Raw genomic sequence first — 18,827 nt, 5'->3', positions numbered from 1 at the left:
TCTTCCTATCCCAACTTTCTCTTCTCTTCTTTATTTCTTCTTCTATTTTAATAAAACTGAAAAGGGGGTCGTGACTGGGAATTCCAGATATAATAAACACGGTCATGTATTTATTTTATTTTATTTTCTTCGGAAGTCCGATATAAAAGTCTTTTCATTTTGATTAAACCTTGTAGGTTAGAAAGTAAGAAATGAATTATATATATAATTAGACATAACTGATAGTTTCATGAATATCCCCCCACCAGGGGTGAAGGGTTCCCAATCACGACTTATCATGCATCTCATTTGCACAATACAGGGTTTCCCAACCTTCTTTTGTTACAGAGCGAGCTTAGTATTCTTTCTTTCTTTCTTTTTTTCTTTTTCTTTTTATTTCCCTTTTCAACGCAGATACTTCTTCTTAGAAAAATACGCAACATTGCCGCACAAAAAGCTCGGCGTTCGAAGAAGCAGAAGAAGATGACAGATTATTTTTAAATGTGTGGTTATTTCACTACCAGTTCAGTGTTACTCTTGTATGTAAGTACAGTACAGTAATTTAAATACAGTATAAACATGTATTATTTACTTGTATAAGGTTATTTATTTCTTCCAGAACCTTTTAAATCTACTTACTGTAGAGGTTTATAACGATATTTCTGTTATCCGTCTATTCGCTTAACCGTCATGGTCCCGGTCCCGAGGGTGACGGTTAATCGAGTTTCTACTGTATTGGGAAAGCACAATTAAAACGGCATACGTGAACGGAGGAAGAGCAAATGTTGCAATTGGCATTATTGCAAGTAGAATTCTACCATTCCGGTTTAGAGAGATTAGAGAAAATTTAGAATATATTCTTTGAACACTTAATTGACTACAGTAAAACGCTTCTCGTTATCTATTATCGTTTTTACCCTGTAGCAATGAAAGTTAAAACCGGAAGTTATCCATTTGTACTACTTCCAGTTTGATTAGAGAGTTAACAGAGAATATATTCTTAGAACTGTAAATTGATTTTTTAAAAACACGCTTCTCGCTATCTATTATCACATTTGCTCTAACTAGATTAATATCGAAGCCAGAAGTTGTACTGTATTTCTGTTACACTTCGCTGTTTAGTAGAGAGTTAAGGGTGGAGCTGAAATGTATTCTTGGGACACTTAAAACTTGCTTTCAGGAAACAGCTTCTTAGTATATATTACAGTTTTTGCTCTATGGTGATCAAATTTAAAACTGAAAATGGTCGGTTTCTACTGTTTCCTTCACCTCCAGCAACGATCCCGTTCCCTAACTTTTGAACCTCTACATCCTGGCGAAAATTGATGGTGATCGATTAAGTAGTTGTTGAGTTTTTGTCTTTCGGACGGACCCACGGACAGACAGGGTTAACATGTATAAAGGGGTTTGGTTAGTAGATCATAAAATCTGCACCGGGGGTCCGGTAAATATTTTTGGATAAAAACCGTGACGCGACACAACATTCGACATGCTGCTTTAGATCCCTAACTGCATGTAGGAGGTGCACGTAGATATGGATTGGTGCATCACTCATGGAGCAAGCTTTCTTGCTTAGGGGTCGTTTTATCTCTCTAGTTTTAGACCGTAAACTTCTTAAAAACCAGTCTAAATCACAAATAATGCTCAGTTAATTAAAAGGTAAAGTGAAAGCTGCTCTGTCTTCAGAATACTCAATGGATTAACCAAGTTAAGATTCCATACATAGGCAACTTCGGTACTTAAGGAGGTTATCTGTGCAACACACTTCTGCCTTCATCGCCAGCTACCCAATTTAGAGAGTCTCTGATGAACCTCTGGATCGTACTGAAATAAGGGTAGAACGAGAAAAAAAATCTTGCTTACCAACCCGGAATCCAACCCAAGACGCCCGTTTGGAAGGTAAAATACCTTACCGACTATCCCACCACAACTCTAGTTGAGCTAATTACTTGCTTTGTATTTTTACTTAGTATCCTTGCAATATACGAAGAAAAGTTCAGAAATCTGAAAATTAGTAGCAGAAATTGGCAACACTAGGTTAGGAAACCACATGCTGTGCATTAATGAAATGCAAAGCTCTCGGAAGGAGATAAGTTTTGTCGCCTCCGTTGATACTGCGTAATTGGTTTCTTGGTGGCTTAACTTACTTCATGGTTTAGTTTAGATAATCAATAGTTGTTAAAGTTTCGCCAACAGTGAGGGTGACACGTTTTGTCAATGAACTCAGGAAACAGTGGCCTATTTCTTCGCACCATTGAACAATAACGAATGATAGAAGCTCCACTATCTGCAATCTAAATGTAAAAATATAATTTATTTTTTAAAAATCAAATCCTAAAGGAGTATTCTTATAAACTTAACCTCATTTTGCATTTTTCGAACTAAATAAGACAAAATTAAATATTAATATAAAATTCGGAAAATGTAACTGTTTCCAACGCAGTAACTGTTATTAAATAAACTGGTAAAAGTTTAGTACATAGTAATATGATGGTGAAATATTTATCAGCTTAGAAGAATGTGTCAGAAACTAACATTATTGTTTTCCATAGTACTTTATATTTCAAGCTTAGGTGACTTGAGTGAATCCTCAGATTGGTCAGTTTCACAATTGAAATTCGAAATTTGAAAACAGAAATTGCCTCCTTCTTATTTAAGAGCGTACTTTTCGAAAAATGTTGATATGTTTAGTTATTTTTAATAGGAAGCTCATATGCCAATTTTTATCTCTCTAATGTGAGATATTTCGTTCTTGGAAAAAAGTTCAAACCTTCCTTAGGATACGTATTTAAAATATTCATTCTTATCACATGTTTTCAGGGTAATGAAGTTATGACCTTTATGTTTATTACCCAATTTTTATTTAGCCTAAATTTATGTAATGTTCAAACAAACCCACAAATAAAGATATACTATTAAATTTGTGACTTGATGAAACAGTCAGCCTGTAGGTATGAATTGTTGCATTTATTCTTTGATGGTCTATCGTAGAATCTTGTTTGCTTCTAAATTTTCACATTACATGAACCATTTAACACGATGAAATGAAGTCATCAATGAAGTCAAAGAAATGTTTAATTATTTTTCAAAAAATACTTTACCCACGTACAAATTCTCGTATATGTGCTGCTGGAGAATTACAGTGCTTCTTACAAAAATAATACAAAAAATGCACTACAAAATATTTTGCAATCTTATACTTTTTTAAATAAAAATGAAGCAACGGAAAAGTGTAGAAAAAATGAGAGGGAAAGAGAAATTACAGCTAATTAACATTAGGTAAATTAAACCATTTTAAAACATTATATGCGAACCAGGTCACTTAAAAGGTGGAACAACCCACAAATGTTAGGAGGCTTGGGCCTTTCAGGCTCTGTGAAAAAAATATCTTTTTCTTTAAAGTTTCTTCATTTAATTGTGATTTGTTTCAAGCTTGAAATTCCCGAATTAGACAAAATTAGATTACATTAAATTGAAATTTAAAAAATACCAACTTAGGGACTTTATAAAACCCTTTGGTGACAGGAATAAAAGGTGACGATGATATTCTAAACACTTTTAATCTCTCTTTTGGGAACTATGCTCTGTTGATCCCTATGTCACTGTACTCCATTCTGGCTTAATCATTAATTTCATTGGAAAACGAAACTTCTCCTCCAACTGCACTTTGGTACAAGAACAAAGATTGACTATTCTCTCCGAATTGACTCGTTACTCCGGAGTTTGAATGGTAACGTAGAAGCTCTCATCTGTGCTTGACATGAAACAATTACTTTCTGCTTTCTTATCCTTTTGTTCTCTTTGGCCTCCTACATCTTCCGTTTCCTTGTGAATGAATACAAAGCTAACAATAGACGAAAATCCTCATTTTCTTATCACGTATTATTTTCAGATCATACATTGAAGATATTATGATGCCTTAGACAGTGAATGATAGTATGTAAGCTAAATTTCAAGATGAAGTTTAATGAATTTCTGCGGAAATACGGTTTTAATAGTAAGTAAAACCGGAAATCACGATCGATTTTCTAGTATTAGTAATCTATTTTAAGAACATTATTTCCTTTCTCCGTTGTATGTTTCTGGTTTCAAAGATCTTTATACTGTATACTATATTCAGCTGTTGAAACTTAATTAGATGGATTGGAGTTTTGCAGGGATTCTGTAGAACAAGTACTACCTTTCAGGTATACTACCTAGAGCATCATAGTGCATAATTATGTAAATTTATCCTTACTAAATTTAAGATATAAATAATTTAGAAATTACACCAATTTTAAAATTATATTTCTGTTCTTTATATTAAAGGAAGAGATTATATTTTTATGTGAAAGACATAAGATGCATGCAGGTGTCTTATTCCATTTGAATGAACCAGGAAATAGGAAACAGGTTGCGGAAATTGGCTCATTCAAATGTTGCCTGCAACTTGACGAATGGACATTGCATTCACATCGACCGAATGACACGGATATTTTGGTATAATAATTTGTGTGCTTGATGAGAGAACAACTAGTCCAGAAACACATGAAGGACCTATTATCAACCTGCTATTATTAGATCTTCAAACCAAGCCCATTACTGTATTCCAACCTATTTCAGGCTCTGTAATTGATGTTCGTGGGCCATTAACGAAATATCTGATCAGCTATATTTACTAAGGATATGCGTATTAATTCAGCAATGATATTCTGGTGTGTAATCAACAGATTATTCTACCAAAGTATCAGTGTCATTCGGTCGATGTTGAACGCAAAGTCAAAGATGTATCCGCTGTTTGTACTACTTCAAACCAAACATTCTAGAACAGAAATACCTTCTGTACAGACAAAATCTAAATTCATATGAGAGTTTGTGCTACCAGTTGCTTTAGCATGTAAGAATTTGAGAATATTTACTCTTCACTCTACACTGTGGTAGTAATTGAAAACGCAACGAAAGTAAGCTAATGTTTGTGATCCACAAACGAATCTGGAATGAATTATTTTTAACAGTTTTTAGTTTGTAACTGGATAGAGCTCCGATCTGACGCTTTCTGCAATCTGTACCACTATACTACTGCAGGTAGCAGTTCAGAATGCGTATGCAATGTGTACTCCATGTCTGGCTATAATTGAAGTTAAATACATCTGTTCAAAGTAAAATTGGTCCCCTAGACAGTACTTAAATGCAAAATGCTTTTATTTTCCACTACCAGGACACCATGGAGCACCAATTTTACAATGTTTCGTTACTTCACCAAAAGGTTACCCGAATTCAACCCAATCTATCAAATAGCCTTTATGGTACCTCACCACCATTTCCTGCTTCTAAGACAGAGCAGAGAACTACTAAACCGGAACCGGTTAGTAGTACAGGGTGCGGCACATAAAACCGGCCCGTCATAATATTCTGGTATATTGTGATTTTGGCAACACTTAAATAATCTACCTTCCTACCAAGAGATGGCGTGTCGAGGTCGGGTCGACTTACGTGACCTGCAGCAGTCACGTGCAGCCGCAGCCAGTGAAACTTGTCGAAACCAGTTGAGAAAAAGGCCTCGTTGTAGGAGCCTGACCTGCAGAAGAGGGTGCATTTCTGTTCATGGCTGTTGAGCAATGTTGCCAGTGGTTTCTTGGATCCACTAATGCTCATCATGAGTGACGAGGCGTGGTTCCACCTGTCTGGGTACGTAAATTCCCAAAACAACCGGTATTGGTCGACAGAAAATCCACACGCAATCCACCAGGTACCCTTGCATGACTAGAAGATTGGTGTTTGGTGTGCCAATGCCGCCACACGCGTTATTGGGCCCATATTCTTTGAGACGACAGTGAACAGTGACGTGTATATGGGAATCCTGGAGGAGTTTTATACACACTTCACCGAAGAGGAGCGTCAGTTATGTTACTTTCAGCAGGACGGTGCAACATGCCACACATCAGCTGCATCATTGTCCCTTGTGCATGAGATGTTTACACCAGAGAGGACAATCAGCAAAGGCTTGTGGCCTCCTCGGTCACCAGACTTGTCCACGTGTGACTTTTACTTATGGGGACTGTTTAAGGGAAGAGTATACGAAACAAATCCACACACAATTGAAGAACTCAAGACCAGGATCCAGGATGTCACCAATAGCATTACAACACAAGAACTGACAAGGGTATATATGAATCTCCTCAATCGTGCTCACATGTGTGTTGAAGTGGGCGGAGGACACTTTCAGCACCTGCTGTGAAGGTGAGTAGTCATATTCAATACATTACATTTCATTTATGTGTTGTAGTTAATCATATTCAATACATTACATTTCATTTTATGTGTTCACTTTACGGGCCGGTTTTACGTGCCGCACCCTGTATAATTGTAGGTAGATTAAACATTAGAGAGAGAGAGAGAGAGAGAGAGAGAGAGAGAGAGAGAGAGAAGATGAGTAAAGAAGGAGTGAAGAGGAATTGAGGTTTTATTCGACGAGTTTTAGGAAAACGGTTAAGTCTCTTGTATTTCTCTGGATATTTATTTAATGAGACATTAATAACACATAGTAAGGCAAATATAAGACAATTTGCTGTAAAGATAAGAGTTTAATTTAAATAGCAGCAATTCATGATTTTTGGTAAGCGAATTGGTGTTTTTATAAATAACCACTCTCTCTAATGTATAATTTAAAACATGCTTACGAAGTTTTATTAATTTATTATTCCCACTGTATCACAGTCACTTCTTAGCACACAATTGCTTAGCACTGTCATTATCATTCACATACAGGAAATCAGATGTACTGTATACAACCAGACAACCAAAATTAATCTTCGAAAATAAGTTGGCTCTTTTGAGCTCGGGGAAAACAATGATAAGCGCAACATCCAGTGAAATTGAGTTATTAGATGGAATGAGTTGGGATCGGGCCACAGAACAGTATGTAGGTAATTTAATTTCGAAAATTGACCTGCAAATGACAACGGAACCTTGTTTGATATGTGCCATTGCATTGAATTTTATGGTAATGCTGAACTTTTCTTCCAGTTTACTCGAACGTTAGAAAATGTGACATAGTATTGTCTTTCTCCGAACTACTCAATTTATATGAAAGATTACGTAAAAATTATTTTAATTTTGTACAAGTATTAGTTTATTGCTCTTACAGATATTTAGTGTATTTGTTCCATCCTGTAAAGATGATCAACCACCGCCCACTATTCCCCTTCCGATTCCGCTCCACTACACTATAGAGTATGTTCAGTAATACGGTGAATAAAATTTAGCTGAATTTTGTAGCAGATACAATTCACGTATCATATGACCTCATTTGACGGACATGTATTGCATACATAGCCTATATACATGGCCATCCATGACCTTTACCATAAACGACTTTACTTGCATGTTACTTTGATCATAAATGAGTTATTTTTTATATGTTTGGTGGAGAGCAGAAGAAGTTATAATTGACAATACTAGCCCAGGCCCGTAGCCAGTCTAAAAATGTAGGGGCGATCCAACCATATTATAGTTCATTGCAAGCCTACCGAGAAAATTTTAGGGAGCAGTAAAAGGGGTGGACCCCTTGCCCCCAGTGGATACAAGCTTGTACTACCCTATTATATTTAAGAAATAATTTTATATATAAGATATGTTTTTATTATTACAATTATTTCCGTTGTCTTTTATAATACAATAGGTGAAATATCCATTTTTGGCATAATGATAATAGATTTATGGAAAATATTTTAGCCCCCTTTTCCCCATCCCTTAGGATATGCATTTCAGTGAAAGCTAAATGACAAATATCAGTAACATCACCTTATTCCACCCTCTTACCCCTCACCTCCTATCATCCCACGCCAATTGGGGCTGAACTTGGACTTAACTGTCATCGGAAGTATCACTATTCATCTCAACGACCTGAAAAATTCTGGATTGAACACCAATATTGGTGGTTTTTGATTATTTTTTCATGTCATTCACTTTCCATCCCTACCACTTACACCATATGCCAATGAGATATGGATTGGACTTAAATGGCATCGGAAGTGTTACTATTCATCTCAGCGTCCCTGATTACTATAGATTGGACACTAATATTGGTCGCGTTTGACTCACCCGCTGACACTTCTAGGCGCGTTAGGGTTGTTTTACCTCCATAGAAAGACACCAGTGACACTACTTATCTCAGAGACCCCGAAAACAATGGATTTAACACTAATATCGATTGTATTTTAAAATTATTTTCATATGACACTCCTTTGCCAACGCCTAGGGATGCTACAAGTGTCTTACCCTACAGTATTTGTTTCCAGATGGTAAGGGGGATCAAGTTAGGGAAACTGTTCCAGGTGTTTCAGGATTATATTGTAACATACAAATATACGTAGGTACATCCATACATTTATAAATAATACTTATAAATGTATGTATGTATCTTACATTTATTAATAATAAGAGGTTTAAATTGAAGACCTGAACTGCAGAACATCCCAAGTCCACCGGAGTTAGAAGAAATACAAGAGGATTACATTTGGCATGCTATTCTGTTTAGCTGAAATTATTTTATATTTTGTTTAATAAGGTTTTGATTTCGATTTACGTATTGTTGCAAGTGAATAGCCCTTAAAACGTAGATACTAACATACAAAAACACAAAATATGCAGAAAAAGAGCGGACTTGGGGTGTTAAGCAATTCAGGTCTTCAATTATTCTCTGGTCTTCTCTTAGAAAAAAACACGATTCAAAAATGCTGGGAATGTGTCCGTTTATTTATAACGAGGAGTATATATAGTTTCATATATACACCGAGCTTCATGTTCGTAGCTTGAGGCGTTTATTTTCACATATTTCTCTCATTAAGTATTACTCTCCTACTTTCCTTGAGGATATGCACGTTAATGAAAGTAACATGACAAAAAAAAAAAAAAAAAAAAAAACTACTTGGAGGTAGGAGATAAACAGTTTTTTAAAAGTAATTTCAACCAGTTCAGCTGTTTTGCTGTGATTTGATAGCCCGTTAGATGACTTCCACTTTTATACATGCATGGAGATTTGGACTATGTATCCTATTTATAAGGGCTCATATTTAATGAATATGAAGATTTTCAGCAGCCAAAATTGAAAATTTTGTAAGACTATATTTTAAGATAATCACGTAAGAATGTGGAAAATAAATGAACACTAACCGCAGGTTTTTAGTTCTATCACTGATAAATATCAGTATAAATACATACAAGGTAAAAGATTATTATAAGTAATGATGTGATAAGATACCTGTTGTGTGTTTAACCCCGACTCTTTTCCTATATTTTTTTTTATTACAATGAATGATATTAACAGAAGAGATGCCAATACTAATAAACATAGTTAAAAAAACATAATTTATAACAAAATGTCAGCCTAATAAGAAAGAAGGTTTTCTTATACTCGTATGAAAACAAAATATTAAAAAAACGAGTTTACCTTAATGAAGAGTTATTAATTTTGACTTAATTTACTACGTGAATCAAGTCTCTATTTTGTTTCTGCGATGAAAAATATTTGCACATTCTTTTAATAAGAACCTGGAAGTTGAATTATTAGCTTTCGTTTGTAGTGACCTTTCAGAATAACTTCTCTCTACTTTAATATTGAAGAATTTTATTTTAATTTAATTCTTTTTTGAAAGTAGACTAGAATATTTTAGTAAAAGAATTTTCCTTGTAACTAAATTTATATTTTACTTTTTTTTTAAAAAAAAAATAACATGCTGAGTTTACAATATGCTTTTGAAACAGAAAGCATTATTATACAGTTCATTTTAATTTGGTCTGTCTTTCTTCCCTTTTGCATTTAAATGACAAACTAAGATCATTCTTCTATCAATTTGCCTTCACTGGATTTATTTGTTCATCCAGCAATAGGTCTACATGTATAGCAGACTAAAATGAAAATGAAATTTTAAGTTCATGGGGAACTGGAAATAGACTGCAGGGTATATTGTTAGATTAGGAATCAGGAGAGAGAATTCAACTTATATATGAATTGAATAATTGATTTTCGTTCTGTTTCGGTCCTCATTTTACAAGGTCGGGCGAAAAAAAACTGACAATTTTCATGTTGCAATGGTGACTAGACTTATTATTTAACAAATGATATTTCATTTCCGAATTGAAAAATGAAATGATGAACGAAATCTTTGAGTTTAACATCCCACAATTACGCTCTTTAAGCTAAAGGAGACGATGATTAAAGCAAGTGAATGACGATGGAAGAATTGGTGGAATGAGAAAGCGGGAGGAAAACTCACGAGCACAATGTTGTCCACCACATACATACTTGGCCAGGGATCGAACCACAGACCCCATGAAACAGACATAAGCGCTCTACTACTTTTTCATTTGTATTTATTTAGAGCAATATAAAATACATTCTGTGCTACAGTTGCACGAAGGACAAGTGTATATAGTACAGGATGGTACGTAACTCCACCGACAAACTTTGAGAGGTGATTCCTTATGTGAAATGAAAGAAAAAAGTTCTAATAAACATGGGACGAAAAACGTCTCCTTTCAGAGTTATGAGCCGCCGAAAATTCGAAAATTCACGTTTCGAAATGCTCTGCCTTAGAAACTACAGGATCGATTCCAAGCGGTTTAAGAAATTAAAAAGGGACTAGTATGCGCTCTACCTAAATATCCATGTTCTACCGTGGTCCGTTACCGGCGAAACGAACTGTAAAAAGGAAGTTGAGGTATAGGGATACTCCTTTAAGTACTAATGGCGCGTTCGTTTCACCGATAACGGAGGATGTTAAAACATAGATATTTAGATAGACCTCATACTAGTTCCTGTGTAATACCTTAAACCGCTTGGGATAGGTTCTATAGTTTCTAAGGCAGGGCGTTTCGAAACACGATTTTTCGAATTTTCGGCGGTTCATAACTCTGAAAGGAGACGTTTCTCGACCTATGTTTATCAGAACTTTTTTCCTTTCATTTCATATAAGGAATCACCTCCCAAAGTTTGTTGGTGGAGTTACCTACCACCCTGTATATATATATATATATATATATATATATATATATATGAAAAATTAAATAAAATATTTAAGTTTAACGTCCCATGGTTATGCCGGTTAGGCTAAAGGAGACGGTGATAATGAGAAATGAGTGAAATGGCGGAATGAAGAAAGTGGGAGGAAACGGGAGAACCCAGAGAAAACCCACGAGCACGGTGTTTGTCCACACGGCGTGAGCTGGGATCGAATCACCGGAGGTGAACGCTCTACCACTGAGCCACCGCGCAAAATAGGTCTAAAAAATCAGTTTTCAGTTATGCCAGTTCAGACATGAAAAAAAGTTTGAAAAATGTAAAAATGTAATATTCAAAAGGTAGGTGAAGTATGTTTCATAACTATTGTTGTAAACAAAACACTTTTACTTACAGTTCAATCGGATATTCAGTGTGCAATTATCTACCAGGCGTATTTAATTCTCTATGTAGGACTTGGAGTAAAGGGAACTCAACAAGGTCCAACATTTCACTGATACACCGTTGGCTGGTCAGAGACCCGTTAGTGAGTGTTTGTGGGTAGACATGGCCTAATAGCACAAGGTGCGGTGCCGGAACAGTCTCATGAATGCAGGCATCGAATAGGCTGTGTCATAGTACCATAAAATGCAATGCGGCCATCATGATGCTGCAGACAAAGCAGAATTCAATTTTAAAAAATATTGTCATTCGTTTCTCCATACTTGGCACATTTGCAGTCACACATATCTATGTTGTGCAAAGAAAGATTAAGCAATGGACGCCGTGAATTTATTCTTTACTCTAACTGATAACGTCAAACTCTTCGTTGCTGCACAATAACCTCGAACTCCTGCACATCAGTGTTCAGGACATAGTTGTCTAATTCGCCATAGCCATGTGTGTAAAAAGATGTCTTCTCGGTTTTTGTATGACGTGGCAGTTGGGATTTTATATGTCGTTATGTGTTGTTTTCTTGTAGCTATTGGTTTCATATTCACATCATTGTGACTGTATTTCGTCAATACAAGTACCAATGTTGCGGAAGGATAATCGCGATATGCCATAATATTTGCCAGCAATCAAAGGCGTATAACGACTCACTAAGAGTAATCGTCAACCTGGTTCGATAAAGTAAGATGTATAAATCTTGAGTGGTAGTACTCATTGACAAGTAAAAAAATATCTTTAATAATTATATACCATTATTCTCACCTTTTCTATTAGAATGATAACGTCGATGAACGTTGCTAAAATGGTTTATTAGCTGATATACTTTATAATATATTTTCCTTCAAACTGTCAAGCACACAAACTTGCTGACGAGGTATCCATAAACATTTACATAGCAACAACTATCCCATAATAATAATTTTACATATCTTAAAAACATTCTTCTTCTGTTATTATTAAATTAACATTCTATGAAGTATAGTGCATATGTATGGGCACTTTCTGCCCAAGGTACAGGTAATTATTACACTATCCAAAGTATTTTGTTATATAAAAATGTCGCCCGACAAATGGACTGAATATAAAAGTCATAAGCGAGTTTGGCTTTTATGTTCAAGAACCACTGGTCCGTTTACAATACTGTTCTTACATTGCATATGTCCATCACATTTTGATCGCACCTCATATATATCTTCATTACATTTCATATATATATATATATATATATATATATATATATATATATATATATATATATATATATTTATAACAAATATTACACTTCATCAATACTTATTTTTAATTACATTCCTTATATTATTATTATTATATTTTCTTATTAAAAATATCGTCGCTCATTTATTTAATCGTTGAAGGGTGCGAATTCAAAAATCGTAAGGGACAAACATGAGTTACAAATAGTCAGGGCGCATTATATGATAATCATTTTAGGTGATATTTTAAAATAAACATTAGATTAATAAGGCATCACAACATAGAAGAATCTCATTCAAGATAGTTGTCGAATATTTAGTTTTATAGAATAGATCTTCTTCTTAACATAATCTTTGACAGTTAAGTTTTTTTACACAAATCAATCTAATATAAATAACCTTTGCTTTTAATCATTTATGAATCGAATTATAATTCTTACATATATTAAAAACATTTGAGAATTATCATTGATTAATGAGAATTAAAGAGAACTAAATTGAATAAAAATAAAATAAATGTTCATGAAAATCTATAACTGATATGAATTTAACTTAATTTCATTAACGGTAATCAGGTTACATTCATACTTGCATATGAATTTAATAAAGTACATTGTACTGCACAATCATTATTATGTCCCGTATTATTGTTCTGTACAGAAATTACTTCAATACCTGGATCCGGATGTGAAGTGACATCTCTTGTCCTCCCATTACGTCTATCCACGTAGTTCGCTGTATTCCTGGAATTTCGCCATACATTCGGTCTATTTTTAAACCTATTTTGATTATATGGTCTAACATATGAATTGCTACGATTAATTAGGTTAGGCGGATTCCCTACATAACTTTGTCTATTTTGCTCGTTTTGACTGCTAGAATTTACTCGGCTTAGGTTATGTTCCGTATTGTTCACACTTCGGATATTCAAATTCCGAACAGGCACAAAATGATCTGAATTATTCTTATTTTTACCCATTCCTGCTTGTTGATTCATGGCATGGTATTGAGTTTCATAGCATTGGACAAGCATTAATAAATGGTTGAAACTCATACACTGTGTGGAAAATAAGATCTGTTGTAATTTAAATGGAAGCAAATTTCGAATCGATGCTATTATTCTCGATTCCGATTGCAATGGATTAACGACCTTTAATTCGTTGTAGGTATTTACAACAAACTCTACAACAGATTTATGCAATCGAGGATTGAAGTGTTGATTTCTAATGGTGGCATCTCTATTCGCAAGCAAAAAGTCATTTTCATAATTGGCGATCAGTGCCGCTTTGAATTCTTCATATGTACTGATGTGATCACGTACTGCTTTAAACCATAATGAACAAGGTGGGAGTAATACATGAGGGATTAATTTCATATATTGTGATCTATCTATACCCATTATATTGCATTCATCCTGGAATTTCTCTAAGAAAGAAGTAGCATTCTCGTTACACTTACCACTGAATTTGCTCATAGCTCGAATTTCACTCATCTTAACACTTAGTTTTACCTTCCTTTTATCATTCCGTGTACTTATTGGGTGATAGTTCCTATCCATGACGTGATGTGTCGTTACACCATCTATGTTTCGCCCATCTGTACCCTTCGGATGTATTTCTTCCAATATAATATCCTCATCAGACACCGGCGAAGGCGAGTTCATCTCTGGTGAGTGGGGAAACTCCATGCGATCACTACACATGTTATTACGGTATGTGTTGTCCTTAACCTGTAGCATTCTAATTTCTTCCTGTAACGTAGCTATCGACTGCGTATTTGCTCGTATGTTGTTAGCATTATTGATGACCTGGATCTTTTGTTGTTGAACAGAAGATTCGGTTACTTCTAAATCCTTTTTTATATCACTGATTTCTTGGCTCAGGTGTTTGTGATTACCCTGGCATTCCTCCGATATTCCTTTTAACTTTTCCTCGAACTGCGAGGTGATATCGCTCATCGTCTGGATAATTAATTGTTTCGTTTCATCCGACTTCTGTTCCATCCGTCTACTTAATTCTTCGTATTGCTTGTTAGATTCATCAGACTTCTGTTCTATTCGTCTACTTAATTCTTCATATTGCTTGTTAGATTCATCAGACTTCTGTTCTATTCGTCTACTTAATTCTTCAGAGTTATGCTTCATCGTCTGCTTTAACTCAGTAGACATCTGAATCAATTGTCGCTGTAAAGCTAACAAGATTCGATCTTCTGACGATGTCATTTCTGGTGCTACACTATGCTCACCATTGTCACTATTAGTGGATTCATGCTCCCTTGTTTCATTGTCCATTTTTCTTACAATTATTCTACCACTTCTCAGTATGGTCAAATTTGTATTCATTAACTAAATTATAAAAGTAAATTCACCCTTACTTTTCTTCGGGGTACGAATTTACAGCAAATCCCGGGTGAGGTAAACCAAAATTTTTAACTAATCCCGGTGTGAAGGCACCAAAATTTTTATAACGACTCACTAAGAGTAGTCGTCAACCTGGTTCGATAAAGTAAGATGTATAAATCTTGAGTGGTAGTACTCATTGACAAGTAAAAAAATATCTTTAATAATTATATACCATTATTCTCACCTTTTCTATTAGAATGATAACGTCGATGAACGTTGCTAAAATGGTTTATTAGCTGATATACTTTATAATATATTTTCCTTCAAACTGTCAAGCACACAAACTTGCTGACGAGGTATCCATAAACATTTACATAGCAACAACTATCCCATAATAATAATTTTACATATCTTAAAAACATTCTTCTTCTGTTATTATTAAATTAACATTCTATGAAGTATAGTGCATATGTATGGGCACTTTCTGCCCAAGGTACAGGTAATTATTACACTATCCAAAGTATTTTGTTATAGGCGGAAATCTGCTGAAATTGCTACCACATTCGACAGTGAGGCATAGTTCAATCGTCTGAACACACCACGTCATGCCAGCATTTACTCAGTTCTGAACTGTGGCTTTTTAGTTTACTTCTGGTTGTTGTTTCCAGATAAACACGTAGTGTAAGGGAGAACTGAACTTTTAATTATTCTACTGTCTTCCATTCTATGCATATTCTATAAATATGAAAGCCATTTTTTCCCCCTCATTTGCCTTCTTGATATTGAATTTTTAATGTAGTACAGTGAAACTTTCCTTAGCGGATATCTCTGATTAACGGACACCTCCATTATATGGACAGATTTTTTGTCCCGGCAAAAAATATTATTATGGGACGGAACCATCTCTTTTAGGGACACACAGATACGGACACGGATAATCTCCTTTTCCACCATCGTTTTAGTAATTTCTTCATAACGAACAGGAAATCATTCTTAGCTCTTACATGTTTAGTACAAAATATAGAAAAGTTCCTGCAATCTAAAAATAAATCTGCAACAAACACGGTAGACAGAAAATCCCTTCCGGACAAAATGTCTATATGGTAACTCAATGCGAAACATCACACAGAAAAATTTCAACTTGATATCATTCTTTCCTCTGTTCCTTTCTGATGAGAATCGTACGAAATCATAAATGAATAAAAGGAATCGTGGAGAACCTTTCATATGGCCAAGAATTCTTCCTTCCCTAACAAATTCACTTGTATTCTCCTTGAGACTTGCATCTTCTCCTCTAACCACCACATCCCCCAGCCATAATGTCTTTCTTTCTAAAGGAGGATCTCTTTTTCCCCATAGTAATCGGGACATTACATCGGGAACATCGGAATTTAGTATCTCAATAGTATTCTAAATTTAGATTTATAGGCATTGTATTTACTATATACAGTATGCAATTGCCTCATGGCCTGTGAGTAATTTAGATTGGAAATACTAGGCCAATAACGCCTGAGTGTAACAGAAAGAGAAGGTCAAACATAAAACATTTCTTGGAATTCTAAAATCGTAACAAAAAGCCATTTCTAGTTATCTTTTGCCGTCTTTGTTCTATGAATGTAATATTGAAACCGGGCGTGGTAGTATTATTCCACCATTTCAATTCGCAATAAAAGAATGAAGTTGTAAATGGCTATTCTTGAAACACTGAATCGATATATATATATATATATATATATATATATATATATATATATATATATATATATATATATATATATATATACAGAGTCTAATTCAGGATTTTCTGAGGAGGGATGAATAATGTGAATAATATCTACCAAAATAACCAGTCACACTAAAAAACTCTTTAAAGTGGCATGCGACAATATTCTTTACCTCTCACAACGCTTATACATAAAACGGTGGAGTGGGGTTAGTATTTTAAAGAGAGTCGAAAGTGATATACAGGAAAAAATATTCTATCCTCCTGCCTTCTGTTTTCTTCCCTGCTTGACAATTGTATTATTTTGCTTGGTGAACCTTTTTCCTTCGACCTTCAAAAATCGACTTAAACTGTTGCTTTTGCAAAACTCTGCTTTCTCTTAAGGGTGGGGTGCTGACTGCCATGGGTGCTGACTGCCACAGCCAATTATTGGTGCTGACTGCCACGACTGTCGCTGATTGCAAATATGAAGGTGCTGACTGCCACGATGGCGTGCTGACTGCCACGAGCCTGAGAGAAAGTTACTAGACGTAACATTACCGGACGCCAAAAAGCATGAAAGAAACTAGATGATCCTTAGGATCGTGTTGTTCAGACCAACACCTAACAAAGGTAAACAGGTCTCTGTATGTACACTCATGTCCAAAATTATTGTCACATGATTATAAATATGTTATTCTATTACTAGAACAACATATTTATAATCATGTGACAATAATTTTGGACAATAATCATGTGACAATAATTATTACTAGAATTTGATAACGAATTCGCCCGGTATTTCTTATAATGTTAGTATGTGTATCATCGGCAAAGACAAGTATGTGGTAAATTTCATGTCAAAAGAGCAGTAAATAAGAACAATAAAACGAAAATAAAATTTTCGTGTCCATTTAGTTACATTTTATTTTACTCATTATGATTTTCGTATTTATAATTCTTTTCCTACGAAATTTATCACAAATATAAATTTCCTGATTATACACATAATATAAGTAGGGCTATTAAAAGTACTCTGCAAAATTATCAAATTGTATTCTTACAAGAAGACAGTTATAGATATACGACAATAACTTTGGACATGAGTGTACTTTCAGTTTTGTCAGGGAGCGGTGCGTACAAAATTGGTACGATTTATGTGTTCTCACTTGAACTCTCTATGTCAGCATGAACTGTGTACAGCTGTGCAAATTGCTTCGAGCAGCTCTTGAAAGTTCCATCAAAAAAGCACTGCTGGCTGTACCTCACAAGGGAAGTTCAGGAGAAAGCACTCGCCTGCAGAGAAACTAAGCATGCCATTTGAAGTCCCAATTCATGCTGATTATAACAAGCTAATAAAATTCCTGTACGGTTGAGAACGGTTCGAGATATTCAACTTGGAAGTTTATATGAGAAAATGAGGATATACGCATTTATACGCTTTAAGTACAAAATAATTAGTAACGAATATTGACATACGAATTGAAAGCTATCGGAAGTAACAGAAAAAAGTGTTTCGCAATAACTAACGGGTTTGTTAGATACAATTAGTCATTACATTGTTCACAATAATCATAGGTTAGAGATGAAAATTGATCACTGTTGTTCTTCTGTTTTATGAAGAAATGACGCAGGCAAAATACTCCCTTGCACCATGAACATTTTATATGTGCAATTGTGTTGCATCCGTCAAGAGAACAGTTCGCAGAACCAAAGCAAAAAGCAAATTCGACAAGTGATTCAAAAGTTATAGGCCTATAATTTGTTCGTAACCTGCCTTGCAGAACGCAAACTGAAACAATCCAATGTATCGCGGTGATCGGAAGTGATTCGTATGGACACGAACTTTATTTGATTGTTTCGTTGGTACATTATAACGTCCAGATGAAGAAGATTCATACTATGTACAAATCTCCTGCCATAATCTTTGATTGATCGGAATCAAAACACATCAAACGGTTGCACAAATCGTGTGCAATTCTTTGGTATCTTCTCAACCATTAGGTCTTTGCTATCCGTCATGCAACTTGTAATGAACAATTTGTCTATGAATGGACCCCAGTGATCAAGCAATAGCAAGTTCAAACCATCAGGCTTCGCCATGGGTGAGAATAGTTAACGCATTGAAACGTGCATCCACTCATTTTCTCATATAAATTT

At 34.9% G+C, this 18,827-nt stretch overlaps 1 protein-coding gene across 1 annotated transcript in view; it reads right to left on the bottom strand.

The window, feature by feature from the left end:
• Positions 1–18,827, bottom strand: part of LOC145666819 (U-scoloptoxin(11)-Sa2a-like) — a 420,750-nt gene that overhangs the window by 35,555 nt on the left and 366,368 nt on the right. The window lies entirely within an intron of this gene.

The sequence above is a fragment of the Thermobia domestica genome, chromosome 12, assembly GCF_964235325.1.
Source record: "Thermobia domestica chromosome 12, izTheDome1.hap1.1, whole genome shotgun sequence".
In the NCBI taxonomy this organism is placed as follows: domain Eukaryota; kingdom Metazoa; phylum Arthropoda; class Insecta; order Zygentoma; family Lepismatidae; genus Thermobia; species Thermobia domestica.
The sequence above is the reverse complement of the archived record's forward strand: the minus strand, read 5'-3'. Positions and strand labels throughout refer to the sequence as shown.